The sequence below is a fragment of the Bufo bufo genome, chromosome 5, assembly GCF_905171765.1.
Source record: "Bufo bufo chromosome 5, aBufBuf1.1, whole genome shotgun sequence".
Classification (NCBI taxonomy): domain Eukaryota; kingdom Metazoa; phylum Chordata; class Amphibia; order Anura; family Bufonidae; genus Bufo; species Bufo bufo.
The window spans coordinates 468,742,653-468,756,337 of record NC_053393.1 but is presented as its reverse complement, the minus strand read 5'-3'; positions in this window follow the sequence as shown (position 1 = coordinate 468,756,337).

Sequence of the window (13,685 nt, the reverse complement as noted above, 5' to 3'; positions counted from 1 at the left end):
TCACAGCTACAGAGTTGACCGTCTGATAGCCCAGCTCGACTGCCCACCTCTCCTGAAGACCCCTTAGCTTTTTGAGAGTTGGGTGGAGGACATCATCTCTGAAAGAGGGTCCCACAGATGCACCCTAGCAGTTTGAGCACCACTCTTACAAGAAGAGTCAATGCCCTAAAAGCGTGATTTCACCGGGGATTACTCCAGGGTGGTCCTTGTGTTGGGATGCATCTCTGGCTGGCTGTCGTCATCCTTTTAGGTAGATAATGAAGTGTGTGCTGTCAATAACCCCATAAAAAAGCGGAATGTTCAGAATAAATGGCTACTATGAGGTTTTCAGGAAGGAATATCTAACATCCCATGATGTATACAGCTTACCTAAATACTTCATGCAGTACATGCAGTTTAAGGGGCCTTTTCTAGACGGCTAGGACAGATAGTTAGCTAACAAATCAATGAGAAATGCATATATGAGTGATCATGTAATGATCAAAAGAGTTGAAAATGTGGCAGGAAAGAATTAACTCTGATTTCTTGCATCAATCATTATCAGAGTTTTGGTTCATGTCTGCTTTATTTCCACTTTCCTGCTTCTCCTCTATTGATATAACATTCAATTATTGACTGGAAATGATTAATATGTTATATTCCTAGTTGATTGCGTGGATATGTCCATTTTGTAGGAAGGATGACATCACAGCTACAGAGTTGACCGTCTGATAGCCCAGCTCGACTGCCCACCTCTTCTGAAGACCCCTCAGCTTTTTGAGAGTTGGGTGGAGGACATCATCTCTGAAAGAGGGTCCCACAGATGCACCCTAGCAGTTTGAGCACCACTCTTACAAGAAGAGTCAATGCCCTAAAAGCGTGATTTCACCGGGGATTACTCCAGGGTGGTCCTTGTGTTGGGATGCATCTCTGGCTGGCTGTCGTCATCCTTTTAGGTAGATAATGAAGTGTGTGCTGTCAATAACCCCATAAAAAAGCGGAATGTTCAGAATAAATGGCTACTATGAGATTTTCAGGAAGGGATATCTAACATCCCATGATGTATACAGCTTACCTAAATACTTCATGCAGTACATGCAGTTTAAGGGGCCTTTTCTAGATGGCTAGGACAGATAGTTAGCTAACAAATCAATGAGAAATGCATATATGAGTGATAATGTAATGATCAAAAGAGTTGAAAATGTGGCAGGAAAGAATTAACTCTGATTTCTTGCATCAATCATTATCAGAGTTTTGGTTCATGTCTGCTTTATTTCCACTTTCCTGCTTCTCCTCTATTGATATAACATTCAATTATTGACTGGAAATGATTAATATGTTATATTCCTAGTTGATTGCGTGGATACGTCCATTTTGTAGGAAGGATGACATCACAGCTACAGAGTTGACCGTCTGATAGCCCAGCTCGACTGCCCACCTCTCCTGAAGACCCCTCAGCTTTTTGAGAGTTGGGTGGAGGACATCATCTCTGAAAGAGGGTCCCACAGATGTACCCTAGCAGTTTGAGCACCACTCTTACAAGAAGAGTCAATGCCCTAAAAGCGTGATTTCACCGGGGATTACTCCAGGGTGGTCCTTGTGTTGGGATGCATCTCTGGCTGGCTGTCGTCATCCTTTTTGGTTGATAATGAAGTGTGTGCTGTCAATAACCCCATAAAAAAGCAGAATGTTCAGATTAAATGGCTACTATGAGGTTTTCAGGAAGGGATATCTAACATCCCATGATGTATACAGCTTACCTAAATACTTCATGCAGTACATGCAGTTTAAGGGGCCTTTTCTAGATGACTAGGACAGATAGTTAGCTAACAAATCAATAAGAAATGCATATATGAGTGATAATGTAATGATCAAAAGAGGAGAAAATGTGGCAGGAAAGAATTAACTCTGATTTCTTGTATCAATCATTATCAGAGTTTTGGTTCATGTCTGCTTTCTTTCCACTTTCCTGCTTCTCCTCTATTGATATAACATTCAATTATTGACTGGAAATTATTAATATGTTATATTCCTAGTTGAGGGCGTGGATATGTCCATTTTGTAGGAAGGATGACATCATAGCTACAGAGTTGACCGTCTGATAGCCCAGCTCGACTGCCCACCTCTCCTGAAGACCCCTCAGCTTTTTGAGAGTTGGGTGGAGGACATCATCTCTGAAAGAGGGTCCCACAGATGCACCCTAGCAGTTTGAGCACCACTCTTACAAGAAGAGTCAATGCCCTAAAAGCGTGATTTCACCGGGGATTACTCCAGGGTGGTCCTTGTGTTGGGATGCATCTCTGGCTGGCTGTCGTCATCCTTTTAGGTAGATAATGAAGTGTGTGCTGTCAATAACCCCATAAAAAAGCGGAATGTTCAGAATAAATGGCTACTATGAGGTTTTCAGGAAGGGATATCTAACATCCCATGATGTATACAGCTTACCTAAATACTTCATGCAGTACATGCAGTTTAAGGGGCCTTTTCTAGACGGCTAGGACAGATAGTTAGCTAACAAATCAATGAGAAATGCATATATGAGTGATAATGTAATGATCAAAAGAGTTGAAAATGTGACAGGAAAGAATTAACTCTGATTTCTTGCATCAATCATTATCAGAGTTTTGGTTCATGTCTGCTTTATTTCCACTTTCCTGCTTCTCCTCTATTGATATAACATTCAATTATTGACTGGAAATGATTAATATGTTATATTCCTAGTTGATTGCGTGGATATGTCCATTTTGTAGGAAGGATGACATCACAGCTACAGAGTTGACCGTCTGATAGCCCAGCTCGACTGCCCACCTCTCCTGAAGACCCCTCAGCTTTTTGAGAGTTGGGTGGAGGACATCATCTCTGAAAGAGGGTCCCACAGATGCACCCTAGCAGTTTGAGCACCACTCTTACAAGAAGAGTCAATGCCCTAAAAGCGTGATTTCACCGGGGATTACTCCAGGGTGGTCCTTGTGTTGGGATGCATCTCTGGCTGGCTGTCGTCATCCTTTTAGGTAGATAATGAAGTGTGTGCTGTCAATAACCCCATAAAAAAGCGGAATGTTCAGAATAAATGGCTACTATGAGGTTTTCAGGAAGGGATATCTAACATCCCATGATGTATACAGCTTACCTAAATACTTCATGCAGTACATGCAGTTTAAGGGGCCTTTTCTAGACGGCTAGGACAGATAGTTAGCTAACAAATCAATGAGAAATGCATATATGAGTGATAATGTAATGATCAAAAGAGTTGAAAATGTGTCAGGAAAGAATTAACTCTGATTTCTTGCATCAATCATTATCAGAGTTTTGGTTCATGTCTGCTTTATTTCCACTTTCCTGCTTCTCCTCTATTGATATAACATTCAATTATTGACTGGAAATGATTAATATGTTATATTCCTAGTTGATTGCGTGGATATGTCCATTTTGTAGGAAGGATGACATCACAGCTACAGAGTTGACCGTCTGATAGCCCAGCTCGACTGCCCACCTCTCCTGAAGACCCCTCAGCTTTTTGAGAGTTGGGTGGAGGACATCATCTCTGAAAGAGGGTCCCACAGATGCACCCTAGCAGTTTGAGCACCACTCTTACAAGAAGAGTCAATGCCCTAAAAGCGTGATTTCACCGGGGATTACTCCAGGGTGGTCCTTGTGTTGGGATGCATCTCTGGCTGGCTGTCGTCATCCTTTTAGGTAGATAATGAAGTGTGTGCTGTCAATAACCCCATAAAAAAGCGGAATGTTCAGATTAAATGGCTACTATGAGGTTTTCAGGAAGGGATATCTAACATCCCATGATATATACAGCTTACCTAAATACTTCATGCAGTACATGCAGTTTAAGGGGCCTTTTCTAGACGGCTAGGACAGATAGTTAGCTAACAAATCAATGAGAAATGCATATATGAGTGATAATGTAATGATCAAAAGAGTTGAAAATGTGGCAGGAAAGAATTAACTCTGATTTCTTGCATCAATCATTATCAGAGTTTTGGTTCATGTCTGCTTTATTTCCACTTTCCTGCTTCTCCTCTATTGATATAACATTCAATTATTGACTGGAAATGATTAATATGTTATATTCCTAGTTGATTGCGTGGATATGTCCATTTTGTAGGAAGGATGACATCACAGCTACAGAGTTGACCGTCTGATAGCCCAGCTCGACTGCCCACCTCTCCTGAAGACCCCTCAGCTTTTTGAGAGTTGGGTGGAGGACATCATCTCTGAAAGAAGGTCCCACAGATGCACCCTAGCAGTTTGAGCACCACTCTTACAAGAAGAGTCAATGCCCTAAAAGCGTGATTTCACCGGGGATTACTCCAGGGTGGTCCTTGTGTTGGGATGCACCTCTGGCTGGCTGTCGTCATCCTTTTAGGTAGATAATTATGTTTGTGTTGTCAACAACTCCATAAAGATGTGTGAATGTTCAGATGAAATGGCTACTATGAGGCGGCCAGGAATGGATGTCTAACATCCCATGATCTATGCAGCTTATCTGTATACTTCATGCAGTACAGGCAGTCTAAGGGGCCTTTTCTAGACAGGTAGGATAGATAGTTAGCTAATAAATCATTGAGAAATACATATGTGTGGTAATGTAATGATCAAAATGGTGAAAAACGTTAAAGAAATAAATTATTTCTGATACCCTGCCTGCCTGTAATCTAATTTTATTCATATTAATAATATATTCTGTTGTGCTTGAGAATATTATACTTATATACGCATAAAAACTTTTTTAACAAGAAGACCTCATATCTTCAGAACCCATCGAGCCTACCATCAACACCCCCACATTCCAAGAAGACAGAAGACAAGGACACATATCTCTTGAATTTGACTGCTTGCATTCTAATAAGTTTTTTACTATGTTCAATACTACATGCTCTTTGCATGCTGTATGTGACTATATTGTAATCTTACAATATATTGCCATATTACTTTATTGTAATCCCCTGCGGGGACCCTTAAAATGAGTGGAGAGGCAATTCTACTTGAACTAGATGATCGCGTTAATTGTCTTATGAAGAATGCCTTCATTAAACTGGGCAATGTTAACCAGTTGTTGACTGCCCATTTATATACCTCGGGGGGGGGTGTTGCATTTAACTACACAAGGACATTTCTGAGTGTCCTTGCAAAGTTAGGATACTTTCACATCTGCACTTTCACTTTCAGCTATTGAGATCCATCATAGGATCTCAAAAGTGGGGAAAACGCTTCAGTTTTGTCCCCATTCATTGTCAATGGGGACAAAACTGAACTGAAGGGAACAGAGTGCACCAAAATGCATTCCGTTCTGTTTCATTGTGTTCCAATGACGCACACAAAAACACTGCAAGCAGAGCTTTTGAGTGCGTCCTGGGATGCAGAGCAAGACGGATCCGTCATGACTCTCAATTGTGACAGATTCGTTTTCTCTGACACAAAAAAAAAAGATCCGCCCCCCCTTGACTTACAATGGTTTTAGAGACGGATCCGTCATGGCTATTTTAGAGATAATACAATCGGATCCGTTCGTAATGGATGCAGAAGGTTGTATTATCATGACGGAAGCGTTTTTGCTGATCCATGATGGATCCAGCAAAAATGCAGATGTGAAAGTAGCCTTAGCAGTTGCAAGGACATCATGCAGCTGCAGAAGCAGTATTCCCCCTTAGCTGGGGCTAATATGTTGGCCTCTGTTAGATGAGAAATCAGCAATTAAAAGAAATCTTAAAAAATAAATAAAAATTATAAAACACCACCAATCAGGGGCATTGCTGGGGTCTCAAAAGATCCAGGGCCCAAGCCCCAATGCATATGGCTCCAGTCGACACCCCACCGCTCGCACTAGTACTAAAGATTTTAGGCTACTTTCACACTTGCGATAGCAGGGTTCGGCAGGCATTATAGTGATTGGGGCCGGAGCAGACTTCTGGTGGCATGGTGGGCTAGCGTTAGCACTGATCCGGCAGGCTGTTCCCCCACTGGAACAGAATGCCGGACCCTGCTACCGCAAGTGTGAAAGTAGCCTTAATTGCTTTACTTGCTGCATAGACACTATCAAACATACAGGACTATACAGCAGCACATACTTCTCACATCCAGAGCCTCCCAGGTGACGTCTACTCTGATTTAGATGTTTTCTTTCATCTTCTCCTACACAACTTATTTCAGCCATGCCCCATCTCTGCAGAGATTAGCGCATAGACATCTTAGGTTCCTCACTTTTCTATCATTCTCCCCATCCTCAAGTCCCACAAGATTTATCTTGCTGCTCTCTGTGCTCCCCAATACCCCCAAATACTATCCAGAAGAAATAATAGTGCCAAAGACATAGTTCCCCCTATAGTAATTGTGCTCCTCAAAGCCCCACCAATAATAATTCCCTTCATTAGTAATAGAGCACCCTACAGTGCCCCTGTTATAGGACATATCAATTATTAATATTTGGGATTTAATATTAATAATTAATATAAAAAATAGGCAACTACTACTGACTCTGCCTAATTCCTATCTCTATCTCTCTGTTCCTTTACCTTTCTGAACTGTGTGTCTCTACTTAACTACAGTGGCGGCGACTGAAAACTCTATATACGGTATTATGATTAAATAAATTTATTAAAACAATACAAAGTTTACAGTCTATTATTTTCTACTATGTATATATTTATACACATGAACTGTAAATATATATATTTAGTTAAATATATACAGTACAGACCAAAAGTTTGGACACACCTTCTCATTCAAAGAGTTTTCTTTATTTTCATGACTATGAAGGCATCAAAACTATGAATTAACACATGTGGAATTATATACATAACAAACAAGTGTGAAACAACTGAAAATATGTCATATTCTAGGTTCTTCAAAGTAGCCACCTTTTGCTTTGATTACTGCTTTGCACACTCTTGGCATTCTCTTGATGAGCTTCAAGAGGTAGTCCCCTGAAATGGTCTTCCAACAGTCTTGAAGGAGTTCCCAGAGATGCTTAGCACTTGTTGGCCCTTTTGCCTTCACTCTGCGGTCCAGCTCACCCCAAACCATCTCGATTGGGTTCAGGTCCGGTGACTGTGGAGGCCAGGTCATCTGGCGCAGCACCCCATCACTCTCCTTCATGGTCAAATAGCCCTTACTTTCAAAGTTTTCCCAATTTTTCGGCTGACTGACTGACCTTCATTTCTTAAAGTAATGATGGCCACTCATTTTTCTTTACTTAGCTGCTTTTTTCTTGCCATAATACAAAATCTAACAGTCTATTCAGTAGGACTATCAGCTGTGTATCCCGCTGACTTCTCCTCAACGCAACTGATGGTCCCAACCCCATTTATATGGCAAGAAATCCCACTTATTAAACCCGACAGAGCACACCTGTGAAGTGAAAACCATTTCAGGGGACTACCTCTTGAAGCTCATCAAGAGAATGCCAAGAGTGTGCAAAGCAGTAATCAAAGCAAAAGGTGGCTACTTTGAAAAACCTAGAATATGACATATTTTCAGTTGTTTCACACTTGTTTGTTATGTATATAATTCCACATGTGTTAATTCATAGTTTTGATGCCTTCAGTGTGAATCTACAATTTTCATAGTCATGAAAATAAAGAAAACTCTTTGAATGAGAAGGTGTGTCCAAACTTTTGGTCTGTACTGTATATATATATGCAGGGGGCGTGGCCTGGACTGGGAGCGCAATAACTGCTTAGCTCAAGAGCTCCCTTCAGGCATCCTGCAAAAGCGACTTATAAAGCAGTGGCTCACCAAAAACTTGGCAACCATCAACCCCTTTAAGAACCCCACTCCACAAAAGATGCCCAAGCGGGGTAAGAAAGAAGCTCCTAAGCTTCTTATAGCTTTTTTTTCGACGGCAAACAATGGCGCTCGCAATCCCGCCACCGCGAGACAGGCGGAAATGGAGTCCATGAAATCCAAAATGGCGGACCAAGAAGACCTCAACCGGCGGAACAATGTAAAATTCCGCGGCATTCCAGAATCCGTATCACCAGCCAACTTGGTCAAATTTCTCCAGAAACTGATCATCACTACACTCCATGCTACAGATACGGATGTAATTATTGAAAGGGCCCACAGGCTACCAAAGCCTAAATCTCTCCCTGACTCAGTACCAAGGGATACAATTTCACGTATCTACTTTTATCACATAAAGGAGCAGCTCATGCAGGCAGTGAGAAAGAAAGGCAAGCTACCTGACCCCTTCCAAGAGGTAACACTCTTTGCAGACTTCTCGCAGCACACCTTGGCAGCAAGGAGAAAACTACTACCCCTCACCAAAAGCCTTTGTCACCACAAGATTCCGTAGTGGGGCTTCCCAAAGAAGTTTATCATGACCAAAAATGGAGATCAGCACCTCATCACCTCCCTGGAAAAAGGACTCCATTTACTGCAAAGTTGGGGGCTACACCATCCAGATGCCGTCTCGCCTAAATTCCCCATACAGCCGTCTAGAATACCTATAGAGTGGCTATCCACATCACGGGACACGTGAGGCCTTCATACTGTATTCCAAAATGCAGGACACTATTTTATGATTCATTAAACTTTCCCCATGTGTAACTCCCAAGAGTTGTGTTACGAAACTCTTTTACCCCGCTACAATCTGCTAAGAGAATTAACTTTGTCATCTGATGTAATTTTACATAATAACCTCACAACTGTGCATTATAAGCCTTGTTAAATGTATATTGTTGTCATTCTTCATGTTTACCAGCAGGTGGCAGCAACGTTCTGGCAAGGAGCTAGGTTCAGTTTAGTATTTCTGAGCTGGAATAGTTCATTCCAGCTTGGCTCCCCCCTCTGTAAGCAGAGTGGACTGTGTCCATATCCTTACAACAACAACCAAGAGAGTATATATAATTCATAATTCCATCAATATAAAATAAATATTTATTGATAATTTTTAAAAGAGTGTACAAAACACTGTCATAAAGAACATAAAGTACGAGTTTCCAAAGTTGTGGCTTTATTGCAAAAGTAATTTGACGCTATAGATGTGGTACTACAACTTTGGAAACTCGTACTTTATGTTGTTTATGACAGTGTTTTGTACACTCTTTTAAAAATTATCAATAAATATATATTTTATATTGATGGAATTATATATACTCTCTTGGTTGTTGTTGTATTGAATTACAGGGAGTGCAGAATTATTAGGCAAGTTGTATTTTTGAGGATTAATTTTATTATTGAACAAGAACCATGTTCTCAATGAACCCAAAAAACTCATTAATATCAAAGCTGAATATTTTTGGAAGTAGTTTTTAGTTTGTTTTTAGTTTTAGCTATTTTAGGGGGATATCTGTGTGTGCAGGTGACTATTACTGTGCATAATTATTACGCAACTTAACAAAAAACAAATATATACCCATTTCAATTATTTATTTTTACCAGTGAAACCAATATAACATCTCAACATTCACAAATATACATTTCTGACATTCAAAAACAAAACAAAAACAAATCAGTGACCAATATAGCCACCTTTCTTTGCAAGGACACTCAAAAGCCTGCCATCCATGGATTCTGTCAGTGTTTTGATCTGTTCACCATCAACATTGCGTGCAGCAGCAACCACAGCCTCCCAGACACTGTTCAGAGAGGTGTACTGTTTTCCCTCCTTGTAAATCTCACATTTGATGATGGACCACAGGTTCTCAATGGGGTTCAGATCAGGTGAACAAGGAGGCCATGTCATTAGATTTTCTTCTTTTATACCCTTTCTTGCCAGCCACGCTGTGGAGTACTTGGACGCGTGTGATGGAGCATTGTCCTGCATGAAAATCATGTTTTTCTTGAAGGATGCAGACTTCTTCCTGTACCACTGCTTGAAGAAGGTGTCTTCCAGAAACTGGCAGTAGGACTGGGAGTTGAGCTTGACTCCATCCTCAACCCGAAAAGGCCCCACAAGCTCATCTTTGATGATACCAGCCCAAACCAGTACTTCACCTCCACCTTGCTGGCGTCTGAGTCGGACTGGAGCTCTCTGCCCTTTACCAATCCAGCCACGGGCCCATCCATCTGGCCCATCAAGACTCACTCTCATTTCATCAGTCCATAAAACCTTAGAAAAATCAGTCTTGAGATATTTCTTGGCCCAGTCTTGACGTTTCAGCTTGTGTGTCTTGTTCAGTGGTGGTCGTCTTTCAGCCTTTCTTACCTTGGCCATGTCTCTGAGTATTGCACACCTTGTGCTTTTGGGCACTCCAGTGATGTTGCAGCTCTGAAATATGGCCAAACTGGTGGCAAGTGGCATCTTGGCAGCTGCACGCTTGACTTTTCTCAGTTCATGGGCAGTTATTTTGCGCCTTGGTTTTTCCACACGCTTCTTGCGACCCTGTTGACTATTTTGAGTGAAACGCTTGATTGTTCGATGATCACGCTTCAGAAGCTTTGCAATTTTAAGAGTGCTGCATCCCTCTGCAAGATATCTCACTATTTTTGACTTTTCTGAGCCTGTCAAGTCCTTCTTTTGACCCATTTTGCCAAAGGAAAGGAAGTTGCCTAATAATTATGTACACCTCATATAGGGTGTTGATGTCATTAGACCACACCCCTTCTCATTACAGAGATGCACATCACCTAATATGCTTAATTGGTAGTAGGCTTTCGAGCCTATACAGCTTGGAGTAAGACAACATGCATAAAGAGGATGATGTGGTCAAAATACTCATTTGCCTAATAATTCTGTACAGGGTGTATTGAGCATTCCGGTCATGTTTGCCCATACTAGCTGCAGACCTTGTTGTGTAGTAATGTGTCCATATCCTGCCTCATGGTGAGGGAAGGAAGTTAAGTCAGTGTGCCACCCACCCCTGCTAGGGTAAAGCTGTGCGTGTAGGAGCTCCCAGATATAGGGAATAAAGCCAGGATCTTGTCTCGGCTAAGACATTGATCATCATCCCCAGCCTGAGCCTTGCAGCCTCAGCTGGAAGAAGCAAGCAGACAACTCCAGAATTCCAGGAAGAAAGCATACACTGTGAAGATAACTGTGAGTACAGTCCAGAGACCCAGGAGAAGCCATATTCCTCCTCAGCTAGTCAGTCCCCATAAAGCAGAAGATAGAAAGTGTAGAAGCCAAATTCCTGCCACAGTATAGAGCTAACAAGCAGACGTCCTTTCCTGCAAGCTCCGGGTACATGAGAGAGCAGAAGCATAAATTCCTGCCAACCATTGCCAATACCTGCTGGGACCTAAGACTAAAGCTGTATCTTGCTTGGATGAAAGTTACCATCAGTAAAGACAAGTTTGAACTTTACCAAAGGTCTGGATCTCAATTACTGCTCCAAATCCCTCTATTACTCCTACTAGCACCACACTCAATTTATTGCAAGTGATCCAGGATCCAGGAGTCCAGCCGTACTCAGGTAGGAGACACTGTTGACACTATACCCACTACATTACACCACTCTGGCATTCCTAACCTGGTGTGTGAGTTACAACACCTTAAAGGGCCCTGTGAAAGTACCTTGCGCACACTGCAATTGGCGTCACGAACAAAACTATAGACCAGCACCTACATCTGACCCAGCCATTGCATAATTTGGCGTCGGAGTGCATACCCCGGTCCAGCTCATTGCACATGGTTTGTGCAAAATGTGTGGATGTAGTTGACTATATCAAATAAACATTTAGAAGAATAGGTGCACTACTGTGGTGGATTCAATCAACAGAATCTGACTAAACCCTCATACTAATGTTAAAAATGAGACTTTAGCCAATATATCCTTATATGAAGGACATATCGGAGCCCTCGCACCACATCAAGGTATCTCAGGTGGAACGGGACCTCACACTAACCTACCTATGCCATATGGGCAGTACCAGGGGAGCTGTTTGCTGTGATTCGGACCTTACACATCTATAATTTTCCCACTGGCCCCTGGTACTGCCCATATGGCACAGGTAGGTTAGCGTTAGGTTCAGTGCCACCTGAGACACCATGACGTGGTGCACGGGCTCTGGAATGTCCTTCATATAAGGATATATTGGCTAAAGTCTCATTTTTAACATCAGTGTGAGGGTTTAGTCAGATTTTGTTGTAGCTCATATGTTATCCCATGAGCAATGGAAAAAATGCAAATCAGACATCATATAGTACATGACGATTTCTTTCTAACTTAAAACCAGCCCTGTACCTCACATGGATCCAGAGATCTGCCCATTCATTGCCCCACTTGCTCTGATTTATTTCAAGCTGGCAGCTCAGGAGTTGTGCACTTTCTCAGAGATGAACGTACCAGTTCGCAACAAACCGGGTTCGTTACAAATTTTGTCAAATTTCAGCCAGCAGACAAACCTGAACCTTTTTAGTTTTGTATCAAACAAATCTAGTAAAACAGCGCAGGGGTTGGGTGGGGGGAATAATTTCAAAACACGTGTATTACCAACCAGACAATAGATGTAGCATTTGAAATCTCAGAGAAAACGCCTGAAATACTAGTCCAAACTCTGTATCAGGGCATCTCCACATTTACATTTATTTATTTTTTTGTTTAACTTTAGGAAATAGCATATGTGTGTCTTACAATACAGATGGTAGCAGAGAATAGCATTTATGAGTGATAACTAGGGTTGAGCGAACCCGAACTGTAAAGTTCGGGTTCGTACCGCACTTTAGGATTTTTGGACACTGGACCCGAACCCGAACATTTTCGTAAAAGTTCGGGTTCGGTGTTCGGCGTTTTCTTCGCACTTTTTGAAAGGCTGCACAGCAGCCAGTCAACAAGCGTCATACTACTTGCCCCAAGAGGCCATCACAGCCATGCCTACTAATGGCATGGCTGTGATTGGCCAGAGCAGCATGTGACCCAGGCTCTATATAAGCTTGGGTCACGTAGCACTGCACGTCACTCTGCTGTTACAAGTGTAGGGAGAGGATGCTGCTGGACTTGTGATTTCAGGGAGAGCATAGGAGAGAATCTAACTCAGCGATCTACAGACAAATAGTTGTGTGGGTGCAGGGCACTATCGATTTACCCTGCCCTGAGCAAAAATACAAACTTTTAGAATTCTGTTAGTTAGGTGGGTGGCGGAGGCGGCCTTTTTATGCATGCTCAGTGCACCAGCACTGCATCTGAGCTTTTGGGACATTACAAATCACCATTTTTTTGGGGCAAACTACAACATCTGGATTAGTCAGTGTGCAATTTAAGGTAGAAATACACCCATCATTTTCTGGGGTTTGAAAAACACACTTTTTTTTCCTCAAAAAACAGTATTTTCCAGATCTGCAAGTGTTAAATTCAAGTTTAATATATAAAGCATTCATATTCTGTTAGCAAAAAAAGACTTTTTGTGCAATCTACAACATCTGTATTAGTCAGTGTGCAATTTAAGCTAGAAATACACCCATCATTTTCTGAGGTTTGAAAAACACACATTTTTTTTCCAAAAAACAGTATTTGCCAGATCTGCAAGTGTTAAATTCAAGTTTAATATATTCCACATTCATATTCTGTTAGCAAAAAAATACTTTTTGGGCAATCTACAACATCTGTATTAGTCAGTAACATCATTTTCTGGGGTTTGAAAAACACACTTAATTGACAAAAAACACTATTTTCAGGCCTTGCAGCATCAGCACGTGTGAAATTACAGGCTTATATACTGCTGTCAAACTCAGTTGTTAAACAAACAGTCGTTTGGGCTCCAAAAATTTAGTTGGCAGCCTTTGATGCAGATGTCATTGTGAGATAAACCCT